Source organism: Ambystoma mexicanum, chromosome 6q (assembly GCF_040938575.1).
Source record: "Ambystoma mexicanum isolate Mex_15411 chromosome 6q, UKY_AmexF1_1, whole genome shotgun sequence".
Classification (NCBI taxonomy): Eukaryota; Metazoa; Chordata; class Amphibia; order Caudata; family Ambystomatidae; genus Ambystoma; species Ambystoma mexicanum.
The window spans coordinates 1631752492-1631779661 of record NC_090937.1 but is presented as its reverse complement, the minus strand read 5'-3'; the positions used below and the strand labels follow the sequence as shown (position 1 = coordinate 1631779661).

The 27170-nt window shown below is 50.0% G+C and overlaps 34 non-coding genes across 34 annotated transcripts; all 34 read right to left on the bottom strand.

Moving 5' to 3' along the window:
- Positions 1–142: 142 nt before the first annotated feature.
- Positions 143–214, bottom strand: TRNAM-CAU (transfer RNA methionine (anticodon CAU)). The gene has a single exon. It is a non-coding gene; the product is annotated as a tRNA-Met (tRNA).
- Positions 215–996: 782 nt separating this feature from the next.
- Positions 997–1068, bottom strand: TRNAG-UCC (transfer RNA glycine (anticodon UCC)). Its single transcript has one exon. It is a non-coding gene; the product is annotated as a tRNA-Gly (tRNA).
- Positions 1069–1624: 556 nt separating this feature from the next.
- Positions 1625–1696, bottom strand: TRNAG-UCC (transfer RNA glycine (anticodon UCC)). Its single transcript has one exon. It is a non-coding gene; the product is annotated as a tRNA-Gly (tRNA).
- Positions 1697–2027: 331 nt separating this feature from the next.
- On the bottom strand, positions 2028–2099 carry TRNAM-CAU (transfer RNA methionine (anticodon CAU)). Its single transcript has one exon. It is a non-coding gene; the product is annotated as a tRNA-Met (tRNA).
- A 782-nt stretch (positions 2100–2881) lies between these two features.
- Positions 2882–2953, bottom strand: TRNAG-UCC (transfer RNA glycine (anticodon UCC)). Its single transcript has one exon. It is a non-coding gene; the product is annotated as a tRNA-Gly (tRNA).
- A 331-nt stretch (positions 2954–3284) lies between these two features.
- Positions 3285–3356, bottom strand: TRNAM-CAU (transfer RNA methionine (anticodon CAU)). Its single transcript has one exon. It is a non-coding gene; the product is annotated as a tRNA-Met (tRNA).
- A 782-nt stretch (positions 3357–4138) lies between these two features.
- On the bottom strand, positions 4139–4210 carry TRNAG-UCC (transfer RNA glycine (anticodon UCC)). Its single transcript has one exon. It is a non-coding gene; the product is annotated as a tRNA-Gly (tRNA).
- A 331-nt stretch (positions 4211–4541) lies between these two features.
- On the bottom strand, positions 4542–4613 carry TRNAM-CAU (transfer RNA methionine (anticodon CAU)). The gene has a single exon. It is a non-coding gene; the product is annotated as a tRNA-Met (tRNA).
- Positions 4614–5786: 1173 nt separating this feature from the next.
- Positions 5787–5858, bottom strand: TRNAM-CAU (transfer RNA methionine (anticodon CAU)). Its single transcript has one exon. It is a non-coding gene; the product is annotated as a tRNA-Met (tRNA).
- A 782-nt stretch (positions 5859–6640) lies between these two features.
- TRNAG-UCC (transfer RNA glycine (anticodon UCC)) lies at positions 6641–6712 on the bottom strand. Its single transcript has one exon. It is a non-coding gene; the product is annotated as a tRNA-Gly (tRNA).
- A 331-nt stretch (positions 6713–7043) lies between these two features.
- Positions 7044–7115, bottom strand: TRNAM-CAU (transfer RNA methionine (anticodon CAU)). The gene has a single exon. It is a non-coding gene; the product is annotated as a tRNA-Met (tRNA).
- A 782-nt stretch (positions 7116–7897) lies between these two features.
- On the bottom strand, positions 7898–7969 carry TRNAG-UCC (transfer RNA glycine (anticodon UCC)). The gene has a single exon. It is a non-coding gene; the product is annotated as a tRNA-Gly (tRNA).
- A 331-nt stretch (positions 7970–8300) lies between these two features.
- Positions 8301–8372, bottom strand: TRNAM-CAU (transfer RNA methionine (anticodon CAU)). The gene has a single exon. It is a non-coding gene; the product is annotated as a tRNA-Met (tRNA).
- A 1173-nt stretch (positions 8373–9545) lies between these two features.
- Positions 9546–9617, bottom strand: TRNAM-CAU (transfer RNA methionine (anticodon CAU)). The gene has a single exon. It is a non-coding gene; the product is annotated as a tRNA-Met (tRNA).
- A 782-nt stretch (positions 9618–10399) lies between these two features.
- On the bottom strand, positions 10400–10471 carry TRNAG-UCC (transfer RNA glycine (anticodon UCC)). The gene has a single exon. It is a non-coding gene; the product is annotated as a tRNA-Gly (tRNA).
- A 556-nt stretch (positions 10472–11027) lies between these two features.
- TRNAG-UCC (transfer RNA glycine (anticodon UCC)) lies at positions 11028–11099 on the bottom strand. Its single transcript has one exon. It is a non-coding gene; the product is annotated as a tRNA-Gly (tRNA).
- A 331-nt stretch (positions 11100–11430) lies between these two features.
- TRNAM-CAU (transfer RNA methionine (anticodon CAU)) lies at positions 11431–11502 on the bottom strand. Its single transcript has one exon. It is a non-coding gene; the product is annotated as a tRNA-Met (tRNA).
- Positions 11503–12284: 782 nt separating this feature from the next.
- Positions 12285–12356, bottom strand: TRNAG-UCC (transfer RNA glycine (anticodon UCC)). Its single transcript has one exon. It is a non-coding gene; the product is annotated as a tRNA-Gly (tRNA).
- Positions 12357–12687: 331 nt separating this feature from the next.
- On the bottom strand, positions 12688–12759 carry TRNAM-CAU (transfer RNA methionine (anticodon CAU)). Its single transcript has one exon. It is a non-coding gene; the product is annotated as a tRNA-Met (tRNA).
- Positions 12760–13541: 782 nt separating this feature from the next.
- Positions 13542–13613, bottom strand: TRNAG-UCC (transfer RNA glycine (anticodon UCC)). Its single transcript has one exon. It is a non-coding gene; the product is annotated as a tRNA-Gly (tRNA).
- Positions 13614–13944: 331 nt separating this feature from the next.
- TRNAM-CAU (transfer RNA methionine (anticodon CAU)) lies at positions 13945–14016 on the bottom strand. The gene has a single exon. It is a non-coding gene; the product is annotated as a tRNA-Met (tRNA).
- A 1173-nt stretch (positions 14017–15189) lies between these two features.
- Positions 15190–15261, bottom strand: TRNAM-CAU (transfer RNA methionine (anticodon CAU)). Its single transcript has one exon. It is a non-coding gene; the product is annotated as a tRNA-Met (tRNA).
- Positions 15262–16043: 782 nt separating this feature from the next.
- On the bottom strand, positions 16044–16115 carry TRNAG-UCC (transfer RNA glycine (anticodon UCC)). Its single transcript has one exon. It is a non-coding gene; the product is annotated as a tRNA-Gly (tRNA).
- Positions 16116–16446: 331 nt separating this feature from the next.
- TRNAM-CAU (transfer RNA methionine (anticodon CAU)) lies at positions 16447–16518 on the bottom strand. Its single transcript has one exon. It is a non-coding gene; the product is annotated as a tRNA-Met (tRNA).
- A 1185-nt stretch (positions 16519–17703) lies between these two features.
- Positions 17704–17775, bottom strand: TRNAM-CAU (transfer RNA methionine (anticodon CAU)). The gene has a single exon. It is a non-coding gene; the product is annotated as a tRNA-Met (tRNA).
- Positions 17776–18546: 771 nt separating this feature from the next.
- On the bottom strand, positions 18547–18618 carry TRNAG-UCC (transfer RNA glycine (anticodon UCC)). Its single transcript has one exon. It is a non-coding gene; the product is annotated as a tRNA-Gly (tRNA).
- Positions 18619–18949: 331 nt separating this feature from the next.
- On the bottom strand, positions 18950–19021 carry TRNAM-CAU (transfer RNA methionine (anticodon CAU)). Its single transcript has one exon. It is a non-coding gene; the product is annotated as a tRNA-Met (tRNA).
- Positions 19022–19803: 782 nt separating this feature from the next.
- Positions 19804–19875, bottom strand: TRNAG-UCC (transfer RNA glycine (anticodon UCC)). Its single transcript has one exon. It is a non-coding gene; the product is annotated as a tRNA-Gly (tRNA).
- Positions 19876–20206: 331 nt separating this feature from the next.
- On the bottom strand, positions 20207–20278 carry TRNAM-CAU (transfer RNA methionine (anticodon CAU)). The gene has a single exon. It is a non-coding gene; the product is annotated as a tRNA-Met (tRNA).
- A 1174-nt stretch (positions 20279–21452) lies between these two features.
- TRNAM-CAU (transfer RNA methionine (anticodon CAU)) lies at positions 21453–21524 on the bottom strand. The gene has a single exon. It is a non-coding gene; the product is annotated as a tRNA-Met (tRNA).
- A 782-nt stretch (positions 21525–22306) lies between these two features.
- Positions 22307–22378, bottom strand: TRNAG-UCC (transfer RNA glycine (anticodon UCC)). The gene has a single exon. It is a non-coding gene; the product is annotated as a tRNA-Gly (tRNA).
- Positions 22379–23966: 1588 nt separating this feature from the next.
- TRNAM-CAU (transfer RNA methionine (anticodon CAU)) lies at positions 23967–24038 on the bottom strand. Its single transcript has one exon. It is a non-coding gene; the product is annotated as a tRNA-Met (tRNA).
- A 1176-nt stretch (positions 24039–25214) lies between these two features.
- Positions 25215–25286, bottom strand: TRNAM-CAU (transfer RNA methionine (anticodon CAU)). The gene has a single exon. It is a non-coding gene; the product is annotated as a tRNA-Met (tRNA).
- A 1173-nt stretch (positions 25287–26459) lies between these two features.
- On the bottom strand, positions 26460–26531 carry TRNAM-CAU (transfer RNA methionine (anticodon CAU)). Its single transcript has one exon. It is a non-coding gene; the product is annotated as a tRNA-Met (tRNA).
- Between the last annotated feature and the right edge of the window lie 639 nt (positions 26532–27170).

Below are 27170 nucleotides of genomic sequence, written 5' to 3'. Positions count from 1 at the left end.
TTTTGTTGGCTGGGCTGGGACCCTCTCCTATTTAGCGCAAGAGTGGAACGAGGCAGCAAGTTCAAGGAATGACATTGCATCCAGGCACTTACAGCTCTTTGTGCCCTAATGCCATGACACAAAAACATAATTTGAAAAAAGTTAGCAGAGGATGGTTTCGATCCATCGACCTCTGGGTTATGGGCCCAGCACGCTTCCGCTGCGCCACTCTGCTGGTTGGAGAACAAAAGCTTTTCTGGGCTTTTACAGCCTACAAACCGACAACCCTAGACCCATTTTCGAGTGAAGCGGGCAGTAGGCCTTACAAAGCCAAACAACCTGCAACCACGCACTCCCATCCCATGGCCTTTTGCAGACAGGCCTCATTTCTCTAGCTCACACCCTAACTGCCAACACCCCTTCCCCTTCTCTCTCTGTCTCTCTCTCTCTGTCTCTCTCTCTCATTCTCTCTCTCTCGCAAATAGATACTTTACTTCCCAGGTGCAACAAAACAAGCCTTCTCGAGCTGGCAGATATGGGAAGGAAGGAAGGAAGGGCCAGTTTGGAAACTCAACTCAATTACCATAAATCCCCTGCTAAGGGTTATGGGAGGGAGGAATGAAGGAACTTTGCTTCAGGGAAAGGGCTGCTGCTGCTTCAGCATGTGAGGAGCGCAGCCACACGTTTCACCTTCTTCAGTATGTTGGTTTACAGGATGAGAGAGATCCTGAAACCTCACTCTAATAGGCTGAGGTGCTGTGCTCGGTGGCCTGCTGGGACCAAGGCCCGTCAGGGCAAGGCGAATAGGCCTTTGTCAGGCCTTCGTCAGGGCTTTGTCGGGGAGGGGCCAGGAGCCCTGCTCGCTTCAATCCCCTCACCGATAGACAGTTGCAGAAACTAGGATGCAAGAACCTTTCCTGGATGGGGTTTTGATTTTCACGAAAAGTGTGTCAGCTTTGCTTTCAGCATGAGTCTGATTTCCAAAAAATGCATTTTGAACAATTTAAAGATTTGATCTGCGTTGGCCGGGAATCGAACCCGGGTCAACTGCTTGGAAGGCAGCTATGCTCACCACTATACCACCAACGCCTGCCTGTCTGGGCTTTCTGATGGAGCGGCCCTTAGAAATAAGAATAAGTCATTGGCTGGGAATGAAAAAAGCTTGCGTTTGACGCAGAAGCAGTTCGAGTTTGGAAACTCAACTCAATTACCATAAATCCCCTGCTAAGGGTTATGGGAGGGAGGAATGAAGGAACTTTGCTTCAGGGAAAGGGCTGCTGCTGCTTCAGCATGTGAGGAGCGCAGCCACACGTTTCACCTTCTTCAGTATGTTGGTTTACAGGATGAGAGAGATCCTGAAACCTCACTCTAATAGGCTGAGGTGCTGTGCTCGGTGGCCTGCTGGGACCAAGGCCCGTCAGGGCAAGGCGAATAGGCCTTTGTCAGGCCTTCGTCAGGGCTTTGTCGGGGAGGGGCCAGGAGCCCTGCTCGCTTCAATCCCCTCACCGATAGACAGTTGCAGAAACTAGGATGCAAGAACCTTTCCTGGATGGGGTTTTGATTTTCACGAAAAGTGTGTCAGCTTTGCTTTCAGCATGAGTCTGATTTCCAAAAAATGCATTTTGAACAATTTAAAGATTTGATCTGCGTTGGCCGGGAATCGAACCCGGGTCAACTGCTTGGAAGGCAGCTATGCTCACCACTATACCACCAACGCCTGCCTGTCTGGGCTATCTGATGGAGCGGCCCTTAGAAATAAGAATAAGTCATTGGCTGGGAATGAAAAAAGCTTGCGTTTGACGCAGAAGCAGTTCGCATCATGAGGTCTTGCCGGTCAGCCCAACATTTCCCCGGGACCCCTTAAAAAAGGAGCTTGGTTTTAAGTTTGGTTTGATTGAACAGTACATTTTGTTGGCTGGGCTGGGACCCTCTCCTATTTAGCGCAAGAGTGGAACGAGGCAGCAAGTTCAAGGAATGACATTGCATCCAGGCACTTACAGCTCTTTGTGCCCTAATGCCATGACACAAAAACATAATTTGAAAAAAGTTAGCAGAGGATGGTTTCGATCCATCGACCTCTGGGTTATGGGCCCAGCACGCTTCCGCTGCGCCACTCTGCTGGTTGGAGAACAAAAGCTTTTCTGGGCTTTTACAGCCTACAAACCGACAACCCTAGACCCATTTTCGAGTGAAGCGGGCAGTAGGCCTTACAAAGCCAAACAACCTGCAACCACGAACTCCCATCCCATGGCCTTTTGCAGACAGGCCTCATTTCTCTAGCTCACACCCTAACTGCCAACACCCCTTCCCCTTCTCTCTCTGTCTCTCTCTCTCTGTCTCTCTCTCTCATTCTCTCTCTCTCGCAAATAGATACTTTACTTCCCAGGTGCAACAAAACAAGCCTTCTCGAGCTGGCAGATATGGGAAGGAAGGAAGGAAGGGCCAGTTTGGAAACTCAACTCAATTACCATAAATCCCCTGCTAAGGGTTATGGGAGGGAGGAATGAAGGAACTTTGCTTCAGGGAAAGGGCTGCTGCTGCTTCAGCATGTGAGGAGCGCAGCCACACGTTTCACCTTCTTCAGTATGTTGGTTTACAGGATGAGAGAGATCCTGAAACCTCACTCTAATAGGCTGAGGTGCTGTGCTCGGTGGCCTGCTGGGACCAAGGCCCGTCAGGGCAAGGCGAATAGGCCTTTGTCAGGCCTTCGTCAGGGCTTTGTCGGGGAGGGGCCAGGAGCCCTGCTCGCTTCAATCCCCTCACCGATAGACAGTTGCAGAAACTAGGATGCAAGAACCTTTCCTGGATGGGGTTTTGATTTTCACGAAAAGTGTGTCAGCTTTGCTTTCAGCATGAGTCTGATTTCCAAAAAATGCATTTTGAACAATTTAAAGATTTGATCTGCGTTGGCCGGGAATCGAACCCGGGTCAACTGCTTGGAAGGCAGCTATGCTCACCACTATACCACCAACGCCTGCCTGTCTGGGCTATCTGATGGAGCGGCCCTTAGAAATAAGAATAAGTCATTGGCTGGGAATGAAAAAAGCTTGCGTTTGACGCAGAAGCAGTTCGCATCATGAGGTCTTGCCGGTCAGCCCAACATTTCCCCGGGACCCCTTAAAAAAGGAGCTTGGTTTTAAGTTTGGTTTGATTGAACAGTACATTTTGTTGGCTGGGCTGGGACCCTCTCCTATTTAGCGCAAGAGTGGAACGAGGCAGCAAGTTCAAGGAATGACATTGCATCCAGGCACTTACAGCTCTTTGTGCCCTAATGCCATGACACAAAAACATAATTTGAAAAAAGTTAGCAGAGGATGGTTTCGATCCATCGACCTCTGGGTTATGGGCCCAGCACGCTTCCGCTGCGCCACTCTGCTGGTTGGAGAACAAAAGCTTTTCTGGGCTTTTACAGCCTACAAACCGACAACCCTAGACCCATTTTCGAGTGAAGCGGGCAGTAGGCCTTACAAAGCCAAACAACCTGCAACCACGAACTCCCATCCCATGGCCTTTTGCAGACAGGCCTCATTTCTCTAGCTCACACCCTAACTGCCAACACCCCTTCCCCTTCTCTCTCTGTCTCTCTCTCTCTGTCTCTCTCTCTCATTCTCTCTCTCTCGCAAATAGATACTTTACTTCCCAGGTGCAACAAAACAAGCCTTCTCGAGCTGGCAGATATGGGAAGGAAGGAAGGAAGGGCCAGTTTGGAAACTCAACTCAATTACCATAAATCCCCTGCTAAGGGTTATGGGAGGGAGGAATGAAGGAACTTTGCTTCAGGGAAAGGGCTGCTGCTGCTTCAGCATGTGAGGAGCGCAGCCACACGTTTCACCTTCTTCAGTATGTTGGTTTACAGGATGAGAGAGATCCTGAAACCTCACTCTAATAGGCTGAGGTGCTGTGCTCGGTGGCCTGCTGGGACCAAGGCCCGTCAGGGCAAGGCGAATAGGCCTTTGTCAGGCCTTCGTCAGGGCTTTGTCGGGGAGGGGCCAGGAGCCCTGCTCGCTTCAATCCCCTCACCGATAGACAGTTGCAGAAACTAGGATGCAAGAACCTTTCCTGGATGGGGTTTTGATTTTCACGAAAAGTGTGTCAGCTTTGCTTTCAGCATGAGTCTGATTTCCAAAAAATGCATTTTGAACAATTTAAAGATTTGATCTGCGTTGGCCGGGAATCGAACCCGGGTCAACTGCTTGGAAGGCAGCTATGCTCACCACTATACCACCAACGCCTGCCTGTCTGGGCTATCTGATGGAGCGGCCCTTAGAAATAAGAATAAGTCATTGGCTGGGAATGAAAAAAGCTTGCGTTTGACGCAGAAGCAGTTCGCATCATGAGGTCTTGCCGGTCAGCCCAACATTTCCCCGGGACCCCTTAAAAAAGGAGCTTGGTTTTAAGTTTGGTTTGATTGAACAGTACATTTTGTTGGCTGGGCTGGGACCCTCTCCTATTTAGCGCAAGAGTGGAACGAGGCAGCAAGTTCAAGGAATGACATTGCATCCAGGCACTTACAGCTCTTTGTGCCCTAATGCCATGACACAAAAACATAATTTGAAAAAAGTTAGCAGAGGATGGTTTCGATCCATCGACCTCTGGGTTATGGGCCCAGCACGCTTCCGCTGCGCCACTCTGCTGGTTGGAGAACAAAAGCTTTTCTGGGCTTTTACAGCCTACAAACCGACAACCCTAGACCCATTTTCGAGTGAAGCGGGCAGTAGGCCTTACAAAGCCAAACAACCTGCAACCACGCACTCCCATCCCATGGCCTTTTGCAGACAGGCCTCATTTCTCTAGCTCACACCCTAACTGCCAACACCCCTTCCCCTTCTCTCTCTGTCTCTCTCTCTCTGTCTCTCTCTCTCATTCTCTCTCTCTCGCAAATAGATACTTTACTTCCCAGGTGCAACAAAACAAGCCTTCTCGAGCTGGCAGATATGGGAAGGAAGGAAGGAAGGGCCAGTTTGGAAACTCAACTCAATTACCATAAATCCCCTGCTAAGGGTTATGGGAGGGAGGAATGAAGGAACTTTGCTTCAGGGAAAGGGCTGCTGCTGCTTCAGCATGTGAGGAGCGCAGCCACACGTTTCACCTTCTTCAGTATGTTGGTTTACAGGATGAGAGAGATCCTGAAACCTCACTCTAATAGGCTGAGGTGCTGTGCTCGGTGGCCTGCTGGGACCTTGGCCCGTCAGGGCAAGGCGAATAGGCCTTTGTCAGGCCTTTGTCGGGGAGGGGCCAGGAGCCCTGCTCGCTTCAATCCCCTCACCGATAGACAGTTGCAGAAACTAGGATGCAAGAACCTTTCCTGGATGGGGTTTTGATTTTCACGAAAAGTGTGTCAGCTTTGCTTTCAGCATGAGTCTGATTTCCAAAAAATGCATTTTGAACATTTAAAGATTTGATCTGCGTTGGCCGGGAATCGAACCGGGGTCAACTGCTTGGAAGGCAGCTATGCTCACCACTATACCACCAACGCCTGCCTGTCTGGGCTATCTGATGGAGCGGCCCTTAGAAATAAGAATAAGTCATTGGCTGGGAATGAAAAAAGCTTGCGTTTGACGCAGAAGCAGTTCGCATCATGAGGTCTTGCCGGTCAGCCCAACATTTCCCCGGGACCCCTTAAAAAAGGAGCTTGGTTTTAAGTTTGGTTTGATTGAACAGTACATTTTGTTGGCTGGGCTGGGACCCTCTCCTATTTAGCGCAAGAGTGGAACGAGGCAGCAAGTTCAAGGAATGACATTGCATCCAGGCACTTACAGCTCTTTGTGCCCTAATGCCATGACACAAAAACATAATTTGAAAAAAGTTAGCAGAGGATGGTTTCGATCCATCGACCTCTGGGTTATGGGCCCAGCACGCTTCCGCTGCGCCACTCTGCTGGTTGGAGAACAAAAGCTTTTCTGGGCTTTTACAGCCTACAAACCGACAACCCTAGACCCATTTTCGAGTGAAGCGGGCAGTAGGCCTTACAAAGCCAAACAACCTGCAACCACGCACTCCCATCCCATGGCCTTTTGCAGACAGGCCTCATTTCTCTAGCTCACACCCTAACTGCCAACACCCCTTCCCCTTCTCTCTCTGTCTCTCTCTCTCTGTCTCTCTCTCTCATTCTCTCTCTCTCGCAAATAGATACTTTACTTCCCAGGTGCAACAAAACAAGCCTTCTCGAGCTGGCAGATATGGGAAGGAAGGAAGGAAGGGCCAGTTTGGAAACTCAACTCAATTACCATAAATCCCCTGCTAAGGGTTATGGGAGGGAGGAATGAAGGAACTTTGCTTCAGGGAAAGGGCTGCTGCTGCTTCAGCATGTGAGGAGCGCAGCCACACGTTTCACCTTCTTCAGTATGTTGGTTTACAGGATGAGAGAGATCCTGAAACCTCACTCTAATAGGCTGAGGTGCTGTGCTCGGTGGCCTGCTGGGACCAAGGCCCGTCAGGGCAAGGCGAATAGGCCTTTGTCAGGCCTTCGTCAGGGCTTTGTCGGGGAGGGGCCAGGAGCCCTGCTCGCTTCAATCCCCTCACCGATAGACAGTTGCAGAAACTAGGATGCAAGAACCTTTCCTGGATGGGGTTTTGATTTTCACGAAAAGTGTGTCAGCTTTGCTTTCAGCATGAGTCTGATTTCCAAAAAATGCATTTTGAACAATTTAAAGATTTGATCTGCGTTGGCCGGGAATCGAACCCGGGTCAACTGCTTGGAAGGCAGCTATGCTCACCACTATACCACCAACGCCTGCCTGTCTGGGCTATCTGATGGAGCGGCCCTTAGAAATAAGAATAAGTCATTGGCTGGGAATGAAAAAAGCTTGCGTTTGACGCAGAAGCAGTTCGCATCATGAGGTCTTGCCGGTCAGCCCAACATTTCCCCGGGACCCCTTAAAAAAGGAGCTTGGTTTTAAGTTTGGTTTGATTGAACAGTACATTTTGTTGGCTGGGCTGGGACCCTCTCCTATTTAGCGCAAGAGTGGAACGAGGCAGCAAGTTCAAGGAATGACATTGCATCCAGGCACTTACAGCTCTTTGTGCCCTAATGCCATGACACAAAAACATAATTTGAAAAAAGTTAGCAGAGGATGGTTTCGATCCATCGACCTCTGGGTTATGGGCCCAGCACGCTTCCGCTGCGCCACTCTGCTGGTTGGAGAACAAAAGCTTTTCTGGGCTTTTACAGCCTACAAACCGACAACCCTAGACCCATTTTCGAGTGAAGCGGGCAGTAGGCCTTACAAAGCCAAACAACCTGCAACCACGCACTCCCATCCCATGGCCTTTTGCAGACAGGCCTCATTTCTCTAGCTCACACCCTAACTGCCAACACCCCTTCCCCTTCTCTCTCTGTCTCTCTCTCTCTGTCTCTCTCTCTCATTCTCTCTCTCTCGCAAATAGATACTTTACTTCCCAGGTGCAACAAAACAAGCCTTCTCGAGCTGGCAGATATGGGAAGGAAGGAAGGAAGGGCCAGTTTGGAAACTCAACTCAATTACCATAAATCCCCTGCTAAGGGTTATGGGAGGGAGGAATGAAGGAACTTTGCTTCAGGGAAAGGGCTGCTGCTGCTTCAGCATGTGAGGAGCGCAGCCACACGTTTCACCTTCTTCAGTATGTTGGTTTACAGGATGAGAGAGATCCTGAAACCTCACTCTAATAGGCTGAGGTGCTGTGCTCGGTGGCCTGCTGGGACCAAGGCCCGTCAGGGCAAGGCGAATAGGCCTTTGTCAGGCCTTCGTCAGGGCTTTGTCGGGGAGGGGCCAGGAGCCCTGCTCGCTTCAATCCCCTCACCGATAGACAGTTGCAGAAACTAGGATGCAAGAACCTTTCCTGGATGGGGTTTTGATTTTCACGAAAAGTGTGTCAGCTTTGCTTTCAGCATGAGTCTGATTTCCAAAAAATGCATTTTGAACAATTTAAAGATTTGATCTGCGTTGGCCGGGAATCGAACCCGGGTCAACTGCTTGGAAGGCAGCTATGCTCACCACTATACCACCAACGCCTGCCTGTCTGGGCTATCTGATGGAGCGGCCCTTAGAAATAAGAATAAGTCATTGGCTGGGAATGAAAAAAGCTTGCGTTTGACGCAGAAGCAGTTCGCATCATGAGGTCTTGCCGGTCAGCCCAACATTTCCCCGGGACCCCTTAAAAAAGGAGCTTGGTTTTAAGTTTGGTTTGATTGAACAGTACATTTTGTTGGCTGGGCTGGGACCCTCTCCTATTTAGCGCAAGAGTGGAACGAGGCAGCAAGTTCAAGGAATGACATTGCATCCAGGCACTTACAGCTCTTTGTGCCCTAATGCCATGACACAAAAACATAATTTGAAAAAAGTTAGCAGAGGATGGTTTCGATCCATCGACCTCTGGGTTATGGGCCCAGCACGCTTCCGCTGCGCCACTCTGCTGGTTGGAGAACAAGAGCTTTTATGGGCTTTTACAGCCTACAAACCGACAACCCTAGACCCAGTTTCGAGTGAAGCGGGCAGTAGGCCTTACAAAGCCAAACAACCTGCAACCACGCACTCCCATCCCATGGCCTTTTGCAGACAGGCCTCATTTCTCTAGCTCACACCCTAACTGCCAACACCCCTTCCCCTTCTCTCTCTGTCTCTCTCTCTCTGTCTCTCTCTCTCATTCTCTCTCTCTCGCAAATAGATACTTTACTTCCCAGGTGCAACAAAACAAGCCTTCTCGAGCTGGCAGATATGGGAAGGAAGGAAGGAAGGGCCAGTTTGGAAACTCAACTCAATTACCATAAATCCCCTGCTAAGGGTTATGGGAGGGAGGAATGAAGGAACTTTGCTTCAGGGAAAGGGCTGCTGCTGCTTCAGCATGTGAGGAGCGCAGCCACACGTTTCACCTTCTTCAGTATGTTGGTTTACAGGATGAGAGAGATCCTGAAACCTCACTCTAATAGGCTGAGGTGCTGTGCTCGGTGGCCTGCTGGGACCTTGGCCCGTCAGGGCAAGGCGAATAGGCCTTTGTCAGGCCTTTGTCGGGGAGGGGCCAGGAGCCCTGCTCGCTTCAATCCCCTCACCGATAGACAGTTGCAGAAACTAGGATGCAAGAACCTTTCCTGGATGGGGTTTTGATTTTCACGAAAAGTGTGTCAGCTTTGCTTTCAGCATGAGTCTGATTTCCAAAAAATGCATTTTGAACATTTAAAGATTTGATCTGCGTTGGCCGGGAATCGAACCGGGGTCAACTGCTTGGAAGGCAGCTATGCTCACCACTATACCACCAACGCCTGCCTGTCTGGGCTATCTGATGGAGCGGCCCTTAGAAATAAGAATAAGTCATTGGCTGGGAATGAAAAAAGCTTGCGTTTGACGCAGAAGCAGTTCGCATCATGAGGTCTTGCCGGTCAGCCCAACATTTCCCCGGGACCCCTTAAAAAAGGAGCTTGGTTTTAAGTTTGGTTTGATTGAACAGTACATTTTGTTGGCTGGGCTGGGACCCTCTCCTATTTAGCGCAAGAGTGGAACGAGGCAGCAAGTTCAAGGAATGACATTGCATCCAGGCACTTACAGCTCTTTGTGCCCTAATGCCATGACACAAAAACATAATTTGAAAAAAGTTAGCAGAGGATGGTTTCGATCCATCGACCTCTGGGTTATGGGCCCAGCACGCTTCCGCTGCGCCACTCTGCTGGTTGGAGAACAAAAGCTTTTCTGGGCTTTTACAGCCTACAAACCGACAACCCTAGACCCATTTTCGAGTGAAGCGGGCAGTAGGCCTTACAAAGCCAAACAACCTGCAACCACGCACTCCCATCCCATGGCCTTTTGCAGACAGGCCTCATTTCTCTAGCTCACACCCTAACTGCCAACACCCCTTCCCCTTCTCTCTCTGTCTCTCTCTCTCTGTCTCTCTCTCTCATTCTCTCTCTCTCGCAAATAGATACTTTACTTCCCAGGTGCAACAAAACAAGCCTTCTCGAGCTGGCAGATATGGGAAGGAAGGAAGGAAGGGCCAGTTTGGAAACTCAACTCAATTACCATAAATCCCCTGCTAAGGGTTATGGGAGGGAGGAATGAAGGAACTTTGCTTCAGGGAAAGGGCTGCTGCTGCTTCAGCATGTGAGGAGCGCAGCCACACGTTTCACCTTCTTCAGTATGTTGGTTTACAGGATGAGAGAGATCCTGAAACCTCACTCTAATAGGCTGAGGTGCTGTGCTCGGTGGCCTGCTGGGACCAAGGCCCGTCAGGGCAAGGCGAATAGGCCTTTGTCAGGCCTTCGTCAGGGCTTTGTCGGGGAGGGGCCAGGAGCCCTGCTCGCTTCAATCCCCTCACCGATAGACAGTTGCAGAAACTAGGATGCAAGAACCTTTCCTGGATGGGGTTTTGATTTTCACGAAAAGTGTGTCAGCTTTGCTTTCAGCATGAGTCTGATTTCCAAAAAATGCATTTTGAACAATTTAAAGATTTGATCTGCGTTGGCCGGGAATCGAACCCGGGTCAACTGCTTGGAAGGCAGCTATGCTCACCACTATACCACCAACGCCTGCCTGTCTGGGCTTTCTGATGGAGCGGCCCTTAGAAATAAGAATAAGTCATTGGCTGGGAATGAAAAAAGCTTGCGTTTGACGCAGAAGCAGTTCGAGTTTGGAAACTCAACTCAATTACCATAAATCCCCTGCTAAGGGTTATGGGAGGGAGGAATGAAGGAACTTTGCTTCAGGGAAAGGGCTGCTGCTGCTTCAGCATGTGAGGAGCGCAGCCACACGTTTCACCTTCTTCAGTATGTTGGTTTACAGGATGAGAGAGATCCTGAAACCTCACTCTAATAGGCTGAGGTGCTGTGCTCGGTGGCCTGCTGGGACCAAGGCCCGTCAGGGCAAGGCGAATAGGCCTTTGTCAGGCCTTCGTCAGGGCTTTGTCGGGGAGGGGCCAGGAGCCCTGCTCGCTTCAATCCCCTCACCGATAGACAGTTGCAGAAACTAGGATGCAAGAACCTTTCCTGGATGGGGTTTTGATTTTCACGAAAAGTGTGTCAGCTTTGCTTTCAGCATGAGTCTGATTTCCAAAAAATGCATTTTGAACAATTTAAAGATTTGATCTGCGTTGGCCGGGAATCGAACCCGGGTCAACTGCTTGGAAGGCAGCTATGCTCACCACTATACCACCAACGCCTGCCTGTCTGGGCTATCTGATGGAGCGGCCCTTAGAAATAAGAATAAGTCATTGGCTGGGAATGAAAAAAGCTTGCGTTTGACGCAGAAGCAGTTCGCATCATGAGGTCTTGCCGGTCAGCCCAACATTTCCCCGGGACCCCTTAAAAAAGGAGCTTGGTTTTAAGTTTGGTTTGATTGAACAGTACATTTTGTTGGCTGGGCTGGGACCCTCTCCTATTTAGCGCAAGAGTGGAACGAGGCAGCAAGTTCAAGGAATGACATTGCATCCAGGCACTTACAGCTCTTTGTGCCCTAATGCCATGACACAAAAACATAATTTGAAAAAAGTTAGCAGAGGATGGTTTCGATCCATCGACCTCTGGGTTATGGGCCCAGCACGCTTCCGCTGCGCCACTCTGCTGGTTGGAGAACAAAAGCTTTTCTGGGCTTTTACAGCCTACAAACCGACAACCCTAGACCCATTTTCGAGTGAAGCGGGCAGTAGGCCTTACAAAGCCAAACAACCTGCAACCACGAACTCCCATCCCATGGCCTTTTGCAGACAGGCCTCATTTCTCTAGCTCACACCCTAACTGCCAACACCCCTTCCCCTTCTCTCTCTGTCTCTCTCTCTCTGTCTCTCTCTCTCATTCTCTCTCTCTCGCAAATAGATACTTTACTTCCCAGGTGCAACAAAACAAGCCTTCTCGAGCTGGCAGATATGGGAAGGAAGGAAGGAAGGGCCAGTTTGGAAACTCAACTCAATTACCATAAATCCCCTGCTAAGGGTTATGGGAGGGAGGAATGAAGGAACTTTGCTTCAGGGAAAGGGCTGCTGCTGCTTCAGCATGTGAGGAGCGCAGCCACACGTTTCACCTTCTTCAGTATGTTGGTTTACAGGATGAGAGAGATCCTGAAACCTCACTCTAATAGGCTGAGGTGCTGTGCTCGGTGGCCTGCTGGGACCAAGGCCCGTCAGGGCAAGGCGAATAGGCCTTTGTCAGGCCTTCGTCAGGGCTTTGTCGGGGAGGGGCCAGGAGCCCTGCTCGCTTCAATCCCCTCACCGATAGACAGTTGCAGAAACTAGGATGCAAGAACCTTTCCTGGATGGGGTTTTGATTTTCACGAAAAGTGTGTCAGCTTTGCTTTCAGCATGAGTCTGATTTCCAAAAAATGCATTTTGAACAATTTAAAGATTTGATCTGCGTTGGCCGGGAATCGAACCCGGGTCAACTGCTTGGAAGGCAGCTATGCTCACCACTATACCACCAACGCCTGCCTGTCTGGGCTATCTGATGGAGCGGCCCTTAGAAATAAGAATAAGTCATTGGCTGGGAATGAAAAAAGCTTGCGTTTGACGCAGAAGCAGTTCGCATCATGAGGTCTTGCCGGTCAGCCCAACATTTCCCCGGGACCCCTTAAAAAAGGAGCTTGGTTTTAAGTTTGGTTTGATTGAACAGTACATTTTGTTGGCTGGGCTGGGACCCTCTCCTATTTAGCGCAAGAGTGGAACGAGGCAGCAAGTTCAAGGAATGACATTGCATCCAGGCACTTACAGCTCTTTGTGCCCTAATGCCATGACACAAAAACATAATTTGAAAAAAGTTAGCAGAGGATGGTTTCGATCCATCGACCTCTGGGTTATGGGCCCAGCACGCTTCCGCTGCGCCACTCTGCTGGTTGGAGAACAAAAGCTTTTCTGGGCTTTTACAGCCTACAAACCGACAACCCTAGACCCATTTTCGAGTGAAGCGGGCAGTAGGCCTTACAAAGCCAAACAACCTGCAACCACGAACTCCCATCCCATGGCCTTTTGCAGACAGGCCTCATTTCTCTAGCTCACACCCTAACTGCCAACACCCCTTCCCCTTCTCTCTCTGTCTCTCTCTCTCTGTCTCTCTCTCTCATTCTCTCTCTCTCGCAAATAGATACTTTACTTCCCAGGTGCAACAAAACAAGCCTTCTCGAGCTGGCAGATATGGGAAGGAAGGAAGGAAGGGCCAGTTTGGAAACTCAACTCAATTACCATAAATCCCCTGCTAAGGGTTATGGGAGGGAGGAATGAAGGAACTTTGCTTCAGGGAAAGGGCTGCTGCTGCTTCAGCATGTGAGGAGCGCAGCCACACGTTTCACCTTCTTCAGTATGTTGGTTTACAGGATGAGAGAGATCCTGAAACCTCACTCTAATAGGCTGAGGTGCTGTGCTCGGTGGCCTGCTGGGACCAAGGCCCGTCAGGGCAAGGCGAATAGGCCTTTGTCAGGCCTTCGTCAGGGCTTTGTCGGGGAGGGGCCAGGAGCCCTGCTCGCTTCAATCCCCTCACCGATAGACAGTTGCAGAAACTAGGATGCAAGAACCTTTCCTGGATGGGGTTTTGATTTTCACGAAAAGTGTGTCAGCTTTGCTTTCAGCATGAGTCTGATTTCCAAAAAATGCATTTTGAACAATTTAAAGATTTGATCTGCGTTGGCCGGGAATCGAACCCGGGTCAACTGCTTGGAAGGCAGCTATGCTCACCACTATACCACCAACGCCTGCCTGTCTGGGCTATCTGATGGAGCGGCCCTTAGAAATAAGAATAAGTCATTGGCTGGGAATGAAAAAAGCTTGCGTTTGACGCAGAAGCAGTTCGCATCATGAGGTCTTGCCGGTCAGCCCAACATTTCCCCGGGACCCCTTAAAAAAGGAGCTTGGTTTTAAGTTTGGTTTGATTGAACAGTACATTTTGTTGGCTGGGCTGGGACCCTCTCCTATTTAGCGCAAGAGTGGAACGAGGCAGCAAGTTCAAGGAATGACATTGCATCCAGGCACTTACAGCTCTTTGTGCCCTAATGCCATGACACAAAAACATAATTTGAAAAAAGTTAGCAGAGGATGGTTTCGATCCATCGACCTCTGGGTTATGGGCCCAGCACGCTTCCGCTGCGCCACTCTGCTGGTTGGAGAACAAAAGCTTTTCTGGGCTTTTACAGCCTACAAACCGACAACCCTAGACCCATTTTCGAGTGAAGCGGGCAGTAGGCCTTACAAAGCCAAACAACCTGCAACCACGCACTCCCATCCCATGGCCTTTTGCAGACAGGCCTCATTTCTCTAGCTCACACCCTAACTGCCAACACCCCTTCCCCTTCTCTCTCTGTCTCTCTCTCTCTGTCTCTCTCTCTCATTCTCTCTCTCTCGCAAATAGATACTTTACTTCCCAGGTGCAACAAAACAAGCCTTCTCGAGCTGGCAGATATGGGAAGGAAGGAAGGAAGGGCCAGTTTGGAAACTCAACTCAATTACCATAAATCCCCTGCTAAGGGTTATGGGAGGGAGGAATGAAGGAACTTTGCTTCAGGGAAAGGGCTGCTGCTGCTTCAGCATGTGAGGAGCGCAGCCACACGTTTCACCTTCTTCAGTATGTTGGTTTACAGGATGAGAGAGATCCTGAAACCTCACTCTAATAGGCTGAGGTGCTGTGCTCGGTGGCCTGCTGGGACCTTGGCCCGTCAGGGCAAGGCGAATAGGCCTTTGTCAGGCCTTTGTCGGGGAGGGGCCAGGAGCCCTGCTCGCTTCAATCCCCTCACCGATAGACAGTTGCAGAAACTAGGATGCAAGAACCTTTCCTGGATGGGGTTTTGATTTTCACGAAAAGTGTGTCAGCTTTGCTTTCAGCATGAGTCTGATTTCCAAAAAATGCATTTTGAACATTTAAAGATTTGATCTGCGTTGGCCGGGAATCGAACCGGGGTCAACTGCTTGGAAGGCAGCTATGCTCACCACTATACCACCAACGCCTGCCTGTCTGGGCTATCTGATGGAGCGGCCCTTAGAAATAAGAATAAGTCATTGGCTGGGAATGAAAAAAGCTTGCGTTTGACGCAGAAGCAGTTCGCATCATGAGGTCTTGCCGGTCAGCCCAACATTTCCCCGGGACCCCTTAAAAAAGGAGCTTGGTTTTAAGTTTGGTTTGATTGAACAGTACATTTTGTTGGCTGGGCTGGGACCCTCTCCTATTTAGCGCAAGAGTGGAACGAGGCAGCAAGTTCAAGGAATGACATTGCATCCAGGCACTTACAGCTCTTTGTGCCCTAATGCCATGACACAAAAACATAATTTGAAAAAAGTTAGCAGAGGATGGTTTCGATCCATCGACCTCTGGGTTATGGGCCCAGCACGCTTCCGCTGCGCCACTCTGCTGGTTGGAGAACAAAAGCTTTTCTGGGCTTTTACAGCCTACAAACCGACAACCCTAGACCCATTTTCGAGTGAAGCGGGCAGTAGGCCTTACAAAGCCAAACAACCTGCAACCACGCACTCCCATCCCATGGCCTTTTGCAGACAGGCCTCATTTCTCTAGCTCACACCCTAACTGCCAACACCCCTTCCCCTTCTCTCTCTGTCTCTCTCTCTCTGTCTCTCTCTCTCATTCTCTCTCTCTCGCAAATAGATACTTTACTTCCCAGGTGCAACAAAACAAGCCTTCTCGAGCTGGCAGATATGGGAAGGAAGGAAGGAAGGGCCAGTTTGGAAACTCAACTCAATTACCATAAATCCCCTGCTAAGGGTTATGGGAGGGAGGAATGAAGGAACTTTGCTTCAGGGAAAGGGCTGCTGCTGCTTCAGCATGTGAGGAGCGCAGCCACACGTTTCACCTTCTTCAGTATGTTGGTTTACAGGATGAGAGAGATCCTGAAACCTCACTCTAATAGGCTGAGGTGCTGTGCTCGGTGGCCTGCTGGGACCAAGGCCCGTCAGGGCAAGGCGAATAGGCCTTTGTCAGGCCTTCGTCAGGGCTTTGTCGGGGAGGGGCCAGGAGCCCTGCTCGCTTCAATCCCCTCACCGATAGACAGTTGCAGAAACTAGGATGCAAGAACCTTTCCTGGATGGGGTTTTGATTTTCACGAAAAGTGTGTCAGCTTTGCTTTCAGCATGAGTCTGATTTCCAAAAAATGCATTTTGAACAATTTAAAGATTTGATCTGCGTTGGCCGGGAATCGAACCCGGGTCAACTGCTTGGAAGGCAGCTATGCTCACCACTATACCACCAACGCCTGCCTGTCTGGGCTATCTGATGGAGCGGCCCTTAGAAATAAGAATAAGTCATTGGCTGGGAATGAAAAAAGCTTGCGTTTGACGCAGAAGCAGTTCGCATCATGAGGTCTTGCCGGTCAGCCCAACATTTCCCCGGGACCCCTTAAAAAAGGAGCTTGGTTTTAAGTTTGGTTTGATTGAACAGTACATTTTGTTGGCTGGGCTGGGACCCTCTCCTATTTAGCGCAAGAGTGGAACGAGGCAGCAAGTTCAAGGAATGACATTGCATCCAGGCACTTACAGCTCTTTGTGCCCTAATGCCATGACACAAAAACATAATTTGAAAAAACTTAGCAGAGGATGGTTTCGATCCATCGACCTCTGGGTTATGGGCCCAGCACGCTTCCGCTGCGCCACTCTGCTGGTTGGAGAACAAAAGCTTTTCTGGGCTTTTACAGCCTACAAACCGACAACCCTAGACCCATTTTCGAGTGAAGCGGGCAGTAGGCCTTACAAAGCCAAACAACCTGCAACCACGCACTCCCATCCCATGGCCTTTTGCAGACAGGCCTCATTTCTCTAGCTCACACCCTAACTGCCAACACCCCTTCCCCTTCTCTCTCTGTCTCTCTCTCTCTGTCTCTCTCTCTCATTCTCTCTCTCTCGCAAATAGATACTTTACTTCCCAGGTGCAACAAAACAAGCCTTCTCGAGCTGGCAGATATGGGAAGGAAGGAAGGAAGGGCCAGTTTGGAAACTCAACTCAATTACCATAAATCCCCTGCTAAGGGTTATGGGAGGGAGGAATGAAGGAACTTTGCTTCAGGGAAAGGGCTGCTGCTGCTTCAGCATGTGAGGAGCGCAGCCACACGTTTCACCTTCTTCAGTATGTTGGTTTACAGGATGAGAGAGATCCTGAAACCTCACTCTAATAGGCTGAGGTGCTGTGCTCGGTGGCCTGCTGGGACCAAGGCCCGTCAGGGCAAGGCGAATAGGCCTTTGTCAGGCCTTCGTCAGGGCTTTGTCGGGGAGGGGCCAGGAGCCCTGCTCGCTTCAATCCCCTCACCGATAGACAGTTGCAGAAACTAGGATGCAAGAACCTTTCCTGGATGGGGTTTTGATTTTCACGAAAAGTGTGTCAGCTTTGCTTTCAGCATGAGTCTGATTTCCAAAAAATGCATTTTGAACAATTTAAAGATTTGATCTGCGTTGGCCGGGAATCGAACCCGGGTCAATTGCTTGGAAGGCAGCTATGCTCACCACTATACCACCAACGCCTGCCTGTCTGGGCTATCTGATGGAGCGGCCCTTAGAAATAAGAATAAGTCATTGGCTGGGAATGAAAAAAGCTTGCGTTTGACGCAGAAGCAGTTCGCATCATGAGGTCTTGCCGGTCAGCCCAACATTTCCCCGGGACCCCTTAAAAAAGGAGCTTAGTTTTAAGTTTGGTTTGATTGAACAGTACATTTTGTTGGCTGGGCTGGGACCCTCTCCTATTTAGCGCAAGAGTGGAACGAGGCAGCAAGTTCAAGGAATGACATTGCATCCAGGCACTTACAGCTCTTTGTGCCCTAATGCCATGACACAAAAACATAATTTGAAAAAAGTTAGCAGAGGATGGTTTCGATCCATCGACCTCTGGGTTATGGGCCCAGCACGCTTCCGCTGCGCCACTCTGCTGGTTGGAGAACAAAAGCTTTTCTGGGCTTTTACAGCCTACAAACCGACAACCCTAGACCCATTTTCGAGTGAAGCGGGCAGTAGGCCTTACAAAGCCAAACAACCTGCAACCACGCACTCCCATCCCATGGCCTTTTGCAGACAGGCCTCATTTCTCTAGCTCACACCCTAACTGCCAACACCCCTTCCCCTTCTCTCTCTGTCTCTCTCTCTCTGTCTCTCTCTCTCATTCTCTCTCTCTCGCAAATAGATACTTTACTTCCCAGGTGCAACAAAACAAGCCTTCTCGAGCTGGCAGATATGGGAAGGAAGGAAGGAAGGGCCAGTTTGGAAACTCAACTCAATTACCATAAATCCCCTGCTAAGGGTTATGGGAGGGAGGAATGAAGGAACTTTGCTTCAGGGAAAGGGCTGCTGCTGCTTCAGCATGTGAGGAGCGCAGCCACACGTTTCACCTTCTTCAGTATGTTGGTTTACAGGATGAGAGAGATCCTGAAACCTCACTCTAATAGGCTGAGGTGCTGTGCTCGGTGGCCTGCTGGGACCAAGGCCCGTCAGGGCAAGGCGAATAGGCCTTTGTCAGGCCTTTGTCGGGGAGGGGCCAGGAGCCCTGCTCGCTTCAATCCCCTCACCGATAGACAGTTGCAGAAACTAGGATGCAAGAACCTTTCCTGGATGGGGTTTTGATTTTCACGAAAAGTGTGTCAGCTTTGCTTTCAGCATGAGTCTGATTTCCAAAAAATGCATTTTGAACAATTTAAAGATTTGATCTGCGTTGGCCGGGAATCGAACCCGGGTCAACTGCTTGGAAGGCAGCTATGCTCACCACTATACCACCAACGCCTGCCTGTCTGGGCTATCTGATGGAGCGGCCCTTAGAAATAAGAATAAGTCATTGGCTGGGAATGAAAAAAGCTTGCGTTTGACGCAGAAGCAGTTCGCATCATGAGGTCTTGCCGGTCAGCCCAACATTTCCCCGGGACCCCTTAAAAAAGGAGCTTGGTTTTAAGTTTGGTTTGATTGAACAGTACATTTTGTTGGCTGGGCTGGGACCCTCTCCTATTTAGCGCAAGAGTGGAACGAGGCAGCAAGTTCAAGGAATGACATTGCATCCAGGCACTTACAGCTCTTTGTGCCCTAATGCCATGACACAAAAACATAATTTGAAAAAAGTTAGCAGAGGATGGTTTCGATCCATCGACCTCTGGGTTATGGGCCCAGCACGCTTCCGCTGCGCCACTCTGCTGGTTGGAGAACAAAAGCTTTTCTGGGCTTTTACAGCCTACAAACCGACAACCCTAGACCCATTTTCGAGTGAAGCGGGCAGTAGGCCTTACAAAGCCAAACAACCTGCAACCACGCACTCCCATCCCATGGCCTTTTGCAGACAGGCCTCATTTCTCTAGCTCACACCCTAACTGCCAACACCCCTTCCCCTTCTCTCTCTGTCTCTCTCTCTCTGTCTCTCTCTCTCATTCTCTCTCTCTCGCAAATAGATACTTTACTTCCCAGGTGCAACAAAACAAGCCTTCTCGAGCTGGCAGATATGGGAAGGAAGGAAGGAAGGGCCAGTTTGGAAACTCAACTCAATTACCATAAATCCCCTGCTAAGGGTTATGGGAGGGAGGAATGAAGGAACTTTGCTTCAGGGAAAGGGCTGCTGCTGCTTCAGCATGTGAGGAGCGCAGCCACACGTTTCACCTTCTTCAGTATGTTGGTTTACAGGATGAGAGAGATCCTGAAACCTCACTCTAATAGGCTGAGGTGCTGTGCTCGGTGGCCTGCTGGGACCAAGGCCCGTCAGGGCAAGGCGAATAGGCCTTTGTCAGGCCTTCGTCAGGGCTTTGTCGGGGAGGGGCCAGGAGCCCTGCTCGCTTCAATCCCCTCACCGATAGACAGTTGCAGAAACTAGGATGCAAGAACCTTTCCTGGATGGGGTTTTGATTTTCACGAAAAGTGTGTCAGCTTTGCTTTCAGCATGAGTCTGATTTCCAAAAAATGCATTTTGAACAATTTAAAGATTTGATCTGCGTTGGCCGGGAATCGAACCCGGGTCAACTGCTTGGAAGGCAGCTATGCTCACCACTATACCACCAACGCCTGCCTGTCTGGGCTATCTGATGGAGCGGCCCTTAGAAATAAGAATAAGTCATTGGCTGGGAATGAAAAAAGCTTGCGTTTGACGCAGAAGCAGTTCGCATCATGAGGTCTTGCCGGTCAGCCCAACATTTCCCCGGGACCCCTTAAAAAAGGAGCTTAGTTTTAAGTTTGGTTTGATTGAACAGTACATTTTGTTGGCTGGGCTGGGACCCTCTCCTATTTAGCGCAAGAGTGGAACGAGGCAGCAAGTTCAAGGAATGACATTGCATCCAGGCACTTACAGCTCTTTGTGCCCTAATGCCATGACACAAAAACATAATTTGAAAAAAGTTAGCAGAGGATGGTTTCGATCCATCGACCTCTGGGTTATGGGCCCAGCACGCTTCCGCTGCGCCACTCTGCTGGTTGGAGAACAAAAGCTTTTCTGGGCTTTTACAGCCTACAAACCGACAACCCTAGACCCATTTTCGAGTGAAGCGGGCAGTAGGCCTTACAAAGCCAAACAACCTGCAACCACGCACTCCCATCCCATGGCCTTTTGCAGACAGGCCTCATTTCTCTAGCTCACACCCTAACTGCCAACACCCCTTCCCCTTCTCTCTCTGTCTCTCTCTCTCTGTCTCTCTCTCTCATTCTCTCTCTCTCGCAAATAGATACTTTACTTCCCAGGTGCAACAAAACAAGCCTTCTCGAGCTGGCAGATATGGGAAGGAAGGAAGGAAGGGCCAGTTTGGAAACTCAACTCAATTACCATAAATCCCCTGCTAAGGGTTATGGGAGGGAGGAATGAAGGAACTTTGCTTCAGGGAAAGGGCTGCTGCTGCTTCAGCATGTGAGGAGCGCAGCCACACGTTTCACCTTCTTCAGTATGTTGGTTTACAGGATGAGAGAGATCCTGAAACCTCACTCTAATAGGCTGAGGTGCTGTGCTCGGTGGCCTGCTGGGACCAAGGCCCGTCAGGGCAAGGCGAATAGGCCTTTGTCAGGCCTTTGTCGGGGAGGGGCCAGGAGCCCTGCTCGCTTCAATCCCCTCACCGATAGACAGTTGCAGAAACTAGGATGCAAGAACCTTTCCTGGATGGGGTTTTGATTTTCACGAAAAGTGTGTCAGCTTTGCTTTCAGCATGAGTCTGATTTCCAAAAAATGCATTTTGAACAATTTAAAGATTTGATCTGCGTTGGCCGGGAATCGAACCGGGGTCAACTGCTTGGAAGGCAGCTATGCTCACCACTATACCACCAACGCCTGCCTGTCTGGGCTATCTGATGGAGCGGCCCTTAGAAATAAGAATAAGTCATTGGCTGGGAATGAAAAAAGCTTGCGTTTGACGCAGAAGCAGTTCGCATCATGAGGTCTTGCCGGTCAGCCCAACATTTACCCGGGACCCCTTAAAAAAGGAGCTTGGTTTTAAGTTTGGTTTGATTGAACAGTACATTTTGTTGGCTGGGCTGGGACCCTCTCCTATTTAGCGCAAGAGTGGAACGAGGCAGCAAGTTCAAGGAATGACATTGCATCCAGGCACTTACAGCTCTTTGTGCCCTAATGCCATGACACAAAAACATAATTTGAAAAAAGTTAGCAGAGGATGGTTTCGATCCATCGACCTCTGGGTTATGGGCCCAGCACGCTTCCGCTGCGCCACTCTGCTGGTTGGAGAACACGAGCTTTTATGGGCTTTTACAGCCTACAAACCGACAACCCTAGACCCAGTTTCGAGTGAAGCGGGCAGTAGGCCTTACAAAGCCAAACAACCTGCAACCACGCACTCCCATCCCATGGCCTTTTGCAGACAGGCCTCATTTCTCTAGCTCACACCCTAACTTCCAACACCCCTTCCCCTTCTCTCTCTGTCTCTCTCTCTCTGTCTCTCTCTCTCATTCTCTCTCTCTCGCAAATAGATACTTTACTTCCCAGGTGCAACAAAACAAGCCTTCTCGAGCTGGCAGATATGGGAAGGAAGGAAGGAAGGGCCAGTTTGGAAACTCAACTCAATTACCATAAATCCCCTGCTAAGGGTTATGGGAGGGAGGAATGAAGGAACTTTGCTTCAGGGAAAGGGCTGCTGCTGCTTCAGCATGTGAGGAGCGCAGCCACACGTTTCACCTTCTTCAGTATGTTGGTTTACAGGATGAGAGAGATCCTGAAACCTCACTCTAATAGGCTGAGGTGCTGTGCTCGGTGGCCTGCTGGGACCAAGGCCCGTCAGGGCAAGGCGAATAGGCCTTTGTCAGGCCTTCGTCAGGGCTTTGTCGGGGAGGGGCCAGGAGCCCTGCTCGCTTCAATCCCCTCACCGATAGACAGTTGCAGAAACTAGGATGCAAGAACCTTTCCTGGATGGGGTTTTGATTTTCACGAAAAGTGTGTCAGCTTTGCTTTCAGCATGAGTCTGATTTCCAAAAAATGCATTTTGAACAATTTAAAGATTTGATCTGCGTTGGCCGGGAATCGAACCCGGGTCAACTGCTTGGAAGGCAGCTATGCTCACCACTATACCACCAACGCCTGCCTGTCTGGGCTATCTGATGGAGCGGCCCTTAGAAATAAGAATAAGTCATTGGCTGGGAATGAAAAAAGCTTGCGTTTGACGCAGAAGCAGTTCGCATCATGAGGTCTTGCCGGTCAGCCCAACATTTCCCCGGGACCCCTTAAAAAAGGAGCTTGGTTTTAAGTTTGGTTTGATTGAACAGTACATTTTGTTGGCTGGGCTGGGACCCTCTCCTATTTAGCGCAAGAGTGGAACGAGGCAGCAAGTTCAAGGAATGACATTGCATCCAGGCACTTACAGCTCTTTGTGCCCTAATGCCATGACACAAAAACATAATTTGAAAAAAGTTAGCAGAAGATGGTTTCGATCCATCGACCTCTGGGTTATGGGCCCAGCACGCTTCCGCTGCGCCACTCTGCTGGTTGGAGAACAAGAGCTTTTCTGGGCTTTTACAGCCTACAAACCGACAACCCTAGACCCAGTTTCGAGTGAAGCGGGCAGTAGGCCTTACAAAGCCAAACAACCTGCAACCACGCACTCCCATCCCATGGCCTTTTGCAGACAGGCCTCATTTCTCTAGCTCACACCCTAACTGCCAACACCCCTTCCCCTTCTCTCTCTGTCTCTCTCTCTCTGTCTCTCTCTCTCATTCTCTCTCTCTCGCAAATAGATACTTTACTTCCCAGGTGCAACAAAACAAGCCTTCTCGAGCTGGCAGATATGGGAAGGAAGGAAGGAAGGGCCAGTTTGGAAACTCAACTCAATTACCATAAATCCCCTGCTAAGGGTTATGGGAGGGAGGAATGAAGGAACTTTGCTTCAGGGAAAGGGCTGCTGCTGCTTCAGCATGTGAGGAGCGCAGCCACACGTTTCACCTTCTTCAGTATGTTGGTTTACAGGATGAGAGAGATCCTGAAACCTCACTCTAATAGGCTGAGGTGCTGTGCTCGGTGGCCTGCTGGGACCAAGGCCCGTCAGGGCAAGGCGAATAGGCCTTTGTCAGGCCTTCGTCAGGGCTTTGTCGGGGAGGGGCCAGGAGCCCTGCTCGCTTCAATCCCCTCACCGATAGACAGTTGCAGAAACTAGGATGCAAGAACCTTTCCTGGATGGGGTTTTGATTTTCACGAAAAGTGTGTCAGCTTTGCTTTCAGCATGAGTCTGATTTCCAAAAAATGCATTTTGAACAATTTAAAGATTTGATCTGCGTTGGCCGGGAATCGAACCGGGGTCAACTGCTTGGAAGGCAGCTATGCTCACCACTATACCACCAACGCCTGCCTGTCTGGGCTATCTGATGGAGCGGCCCTTAGAAATAAGAATAAGTCATTGGCTGGGAATGAAAAAAGCTTGCGTTTGACGCAGAAGCAGTTCGCATCATGAGGTCTTGCCGGTCAGCCCAACATTTCCCCGGGACCCCTTAAAAAAGGAGCTTGGTTTTAAGTTTGGTTTGATTGAACAGTACATTTTGTTGGCTGGGCTGGGACCCTCTCCTATTTAGCGCAAGAGTGGAACGAGGCAGCAAGTTCAAGGAATGACATTGCATCCAGGCACTTACAGCTCTTTGTGCCCTAATGCCATGACACAAAAACATAATTTGAAAATAGTTAGCAGAGGATGGTTTCGATCCATCGACCTCTGGGTTATGGGCCCAGCACGCTTCCGCTGCGCCACTCTGCTGGTTGGAGAACAAAAGCTTTTCTGGGCTTTTACAGCCTACAAACCGACAACCCTAGACCCATTTTCGAGTGAAGCGGGCAGTAGGCCTTACAAAGCCAAACAACCTGCAACCACGCACTCCCATCCCATGGCCTTTTGCAGACAGGCCTCATTTCTCTAGCTCACACCCTAACTGCCAACACCCCTTCCCCTTCTCTCTCTGTCTCTCTCTCTCTGTCTCTCTCTCTCATTCTCTCTCTCTCGCAAATAGATACTTTACTTCCCAGGTGCAACAAAACAAGCCTTCTCGAGCTGGCAGATATGGGAAGGAAGGAAGGAAGGGCCAGTTTGGAAACTCAACTCAATTACCATAAATCCCCTGCTAAGGGTTATGGGAGGGAGGAATGAAGGAACTTTGCTTCAGGGAAAGGGCTGCTGCTGCTTCAGCATGTGAGGAGCGCAGCCACACGTTTCACCTTCTTCAGTATGTTGGTTTACAGGATGAGAGAGATCCTGAAACCTCACTCTAATAGGCTGAGGTGCTGTGCTCGGTGGCCTGCTGGGACCTTGGCCCGTCAGGGCAAGGCGAATAGGCCTTTGTCAGGCCTTTGTCGGGGAGGGGCCAGGAGCCCTGCTCGCTTCAATCCCCTCACCGATAGACAGTTGCAGAAACTAGGATGCAAGAACCTTTCCTGGATGGGGTTTTGATTTTCACGAAAAGTGTGTCAGCTTTGCTTTCAGCATGAGTCTGATTTCCAAAAAATGCATTTTGAACAATTTAAAGATTTGATCTGCATTGGCCGGGAATCAAACCCGGGTCAACTGCTTGGAAGGCAGCTATGCTCACCACTATACCACCAACGCCTGCCTGTCTGGGCTATCTGATGGAGCGGCCCTTAGAAATAAGAATAAGTCATTGGCTGGGAATGAAAAAAGCTTGCGCGTTTGACGCAGAAGCAGTTCGCATCATGAGGTCTTGCCGGTCAGCCCAACATTTCCCCGGGACCCCTTAAAAAAGGAGCTTGGTTTTAAGTTTGGTTTGATTGAACAGTACATTTTGTTGGCTGGGCTGGGACCCTCTCCTATTTAGCGCAAGAGTGGAACGAGGCAGCAAGTTCAAGGAATGACATTGCATCCAGGCACTTACAGCTCTTTGTGCCCTAATGCCATGACACAAAAACATAATTTGAAAAAAGTTAGCAGAGGATGGTTTCGATCCATCGACCTCTGGGTTATGGGCCCAGCACGCTTCCGCTGCGCCACTCTGCTGGTTGGAGAACAAAAGCTTTTCTGGGCTTTTACAGCCTACAAACCGACAACCCTAGACCCATTTTCGAGTGAAGCGGGCAGTAGGCCTTACAAAGCCAAACAACCTGCAACCACGCACTCCCATCCCATGGCCTTTTGCAGACAGGCCTCATTTCTCTAGCTCACACCCTAACTGCCAACACCCCTTCCCCTTCTCTCTCTGTCTCTCTCTCTCTGTCTCTCTCTCTCATTCTCTCTCTCTCGCAAATAGATACTTTACTTCCCAGGTGCAACAAAACAAGCCTTCTCGAGCTGGCAGATATGGGAAGGAAGGAAGGAAGGGCCAGTTTGGAAACTCAACTCAATTACCATAAATCCCCTGCTAAGGGTTATGGGAGGGAGGAATGAAGGAACTTTGCTTCAGGGAAAGGGCTGCTGCTGCTTCAGCATGTGAGGAGCACAGCCACACGTTTCACCTTCTTCAGTATGTTGGTTTACAGGATGAGAGAGATCCTGAAACCTCACTCTAATAGGCTGAGGTGCTGTGCTCGGTGGCCTGCTGGGACCTTGGCCCGTCAGGGCAAGGCGAATAGGCCTTTGTCAGGCCTTTGTCGGGGAGGGGCCAGGAGCCCTGCTCGCTTCAATCCCCTCACCGATAGACAGTTGCAGAAACTAGGATGCAAGAACCTTTCCTGGATGGGGTTTTGATTTTCACGAAAAGTGTGTCAGCTTTGCTTTCAGCATGAGTCTGATTTCCAAAAAATGCATTTTGAACATTTAAAGATTTGATCTGCGTTGGCCGGGAATCGAACCGGGGTCAACTGCTTGGAAGGTAGCTATGCTCACCACTATACCACCAACGCCTGCCTGTCTGGGCTATCTGATGGAGCGGCCCTTAGAAATAAGAATAAGTCATTGGCTGGGAATGAAAAAAGCTTGCGTTTGACGCAGAAGCAGTTCGCATCATGAGGTCTTGCCGGTCAGCCCAACATTTCCCCGGGACCCCTTAAAAAAGGAGCTTGGTTTTAAGTTTGGTTTGATTGAACAGTACATTTTGTTGGCTGGGCTGGGACCCTCTCCTATTTAGCGCAAGAGTGGAACGAGGCAGCAAGTTCAAGGAATGACATTGCATCCAGGCACTTACAGCTCTTTGTGCCCTAATGCCATGACACAAAAACATAATTTGAAAAAAGTTAGCAGAGGATGGTTTCGATCCATCGACCTCTGGGTTATGGGCCCAGCACGCTTCCGCTGCGCCACTCTGCTGGTTGGAGAACAAAAGCTTTTCTGGGCTTTTACAGCCTACAAACCGACAACCCTAGACCCATTTTCGAGTGAAGCGGGCAGTAGGCCTTACAAAGCCAAACAACCTGCAACCACGCACTCCCATCCCATGGCCTTTTGCAGACAGGCCTCATTTCTCTAGCTCACACCCTAACTGCCAACACCCCTTCCCCTTCTCTCTCTGTCTCTCTCTCTCTGTCTCTCTCTCTCATTCTCTCTCTCTCGCAAATAGATACTTTACTTCCCAGGTGCAACAAAACAAGCCTTCTCGAGCTGGCAGATATGGGAAGGAAGGAAGGAAGGGCCAGTTTGGAAACTCAACTCAATTACCATAAATCCCCTGCTAAGGGTTATGGGAGGGAGGAATGAAGGAACTTTGCTTCAGGGAAAGGGCTGCTGCTGCTTCAGCATGTGAGGAGCGCAGCCACACGTTTCACCTTCTTCAGTATGTTGGTTTACAGGATGAGAGAGATCCTGAAACCTCACTCTAATAGGCTGAGGTGCTGTGCTCGGTGGCCTGCTGGGACCAAGGCCCGTCAGGGCAAGGCGAATAGGCCTTTGTCAGGCCTTCGTCAGGGCTTTGTCGGGGAGGGGCCAGGAGCCCTGCTCGCTTCAATCCCC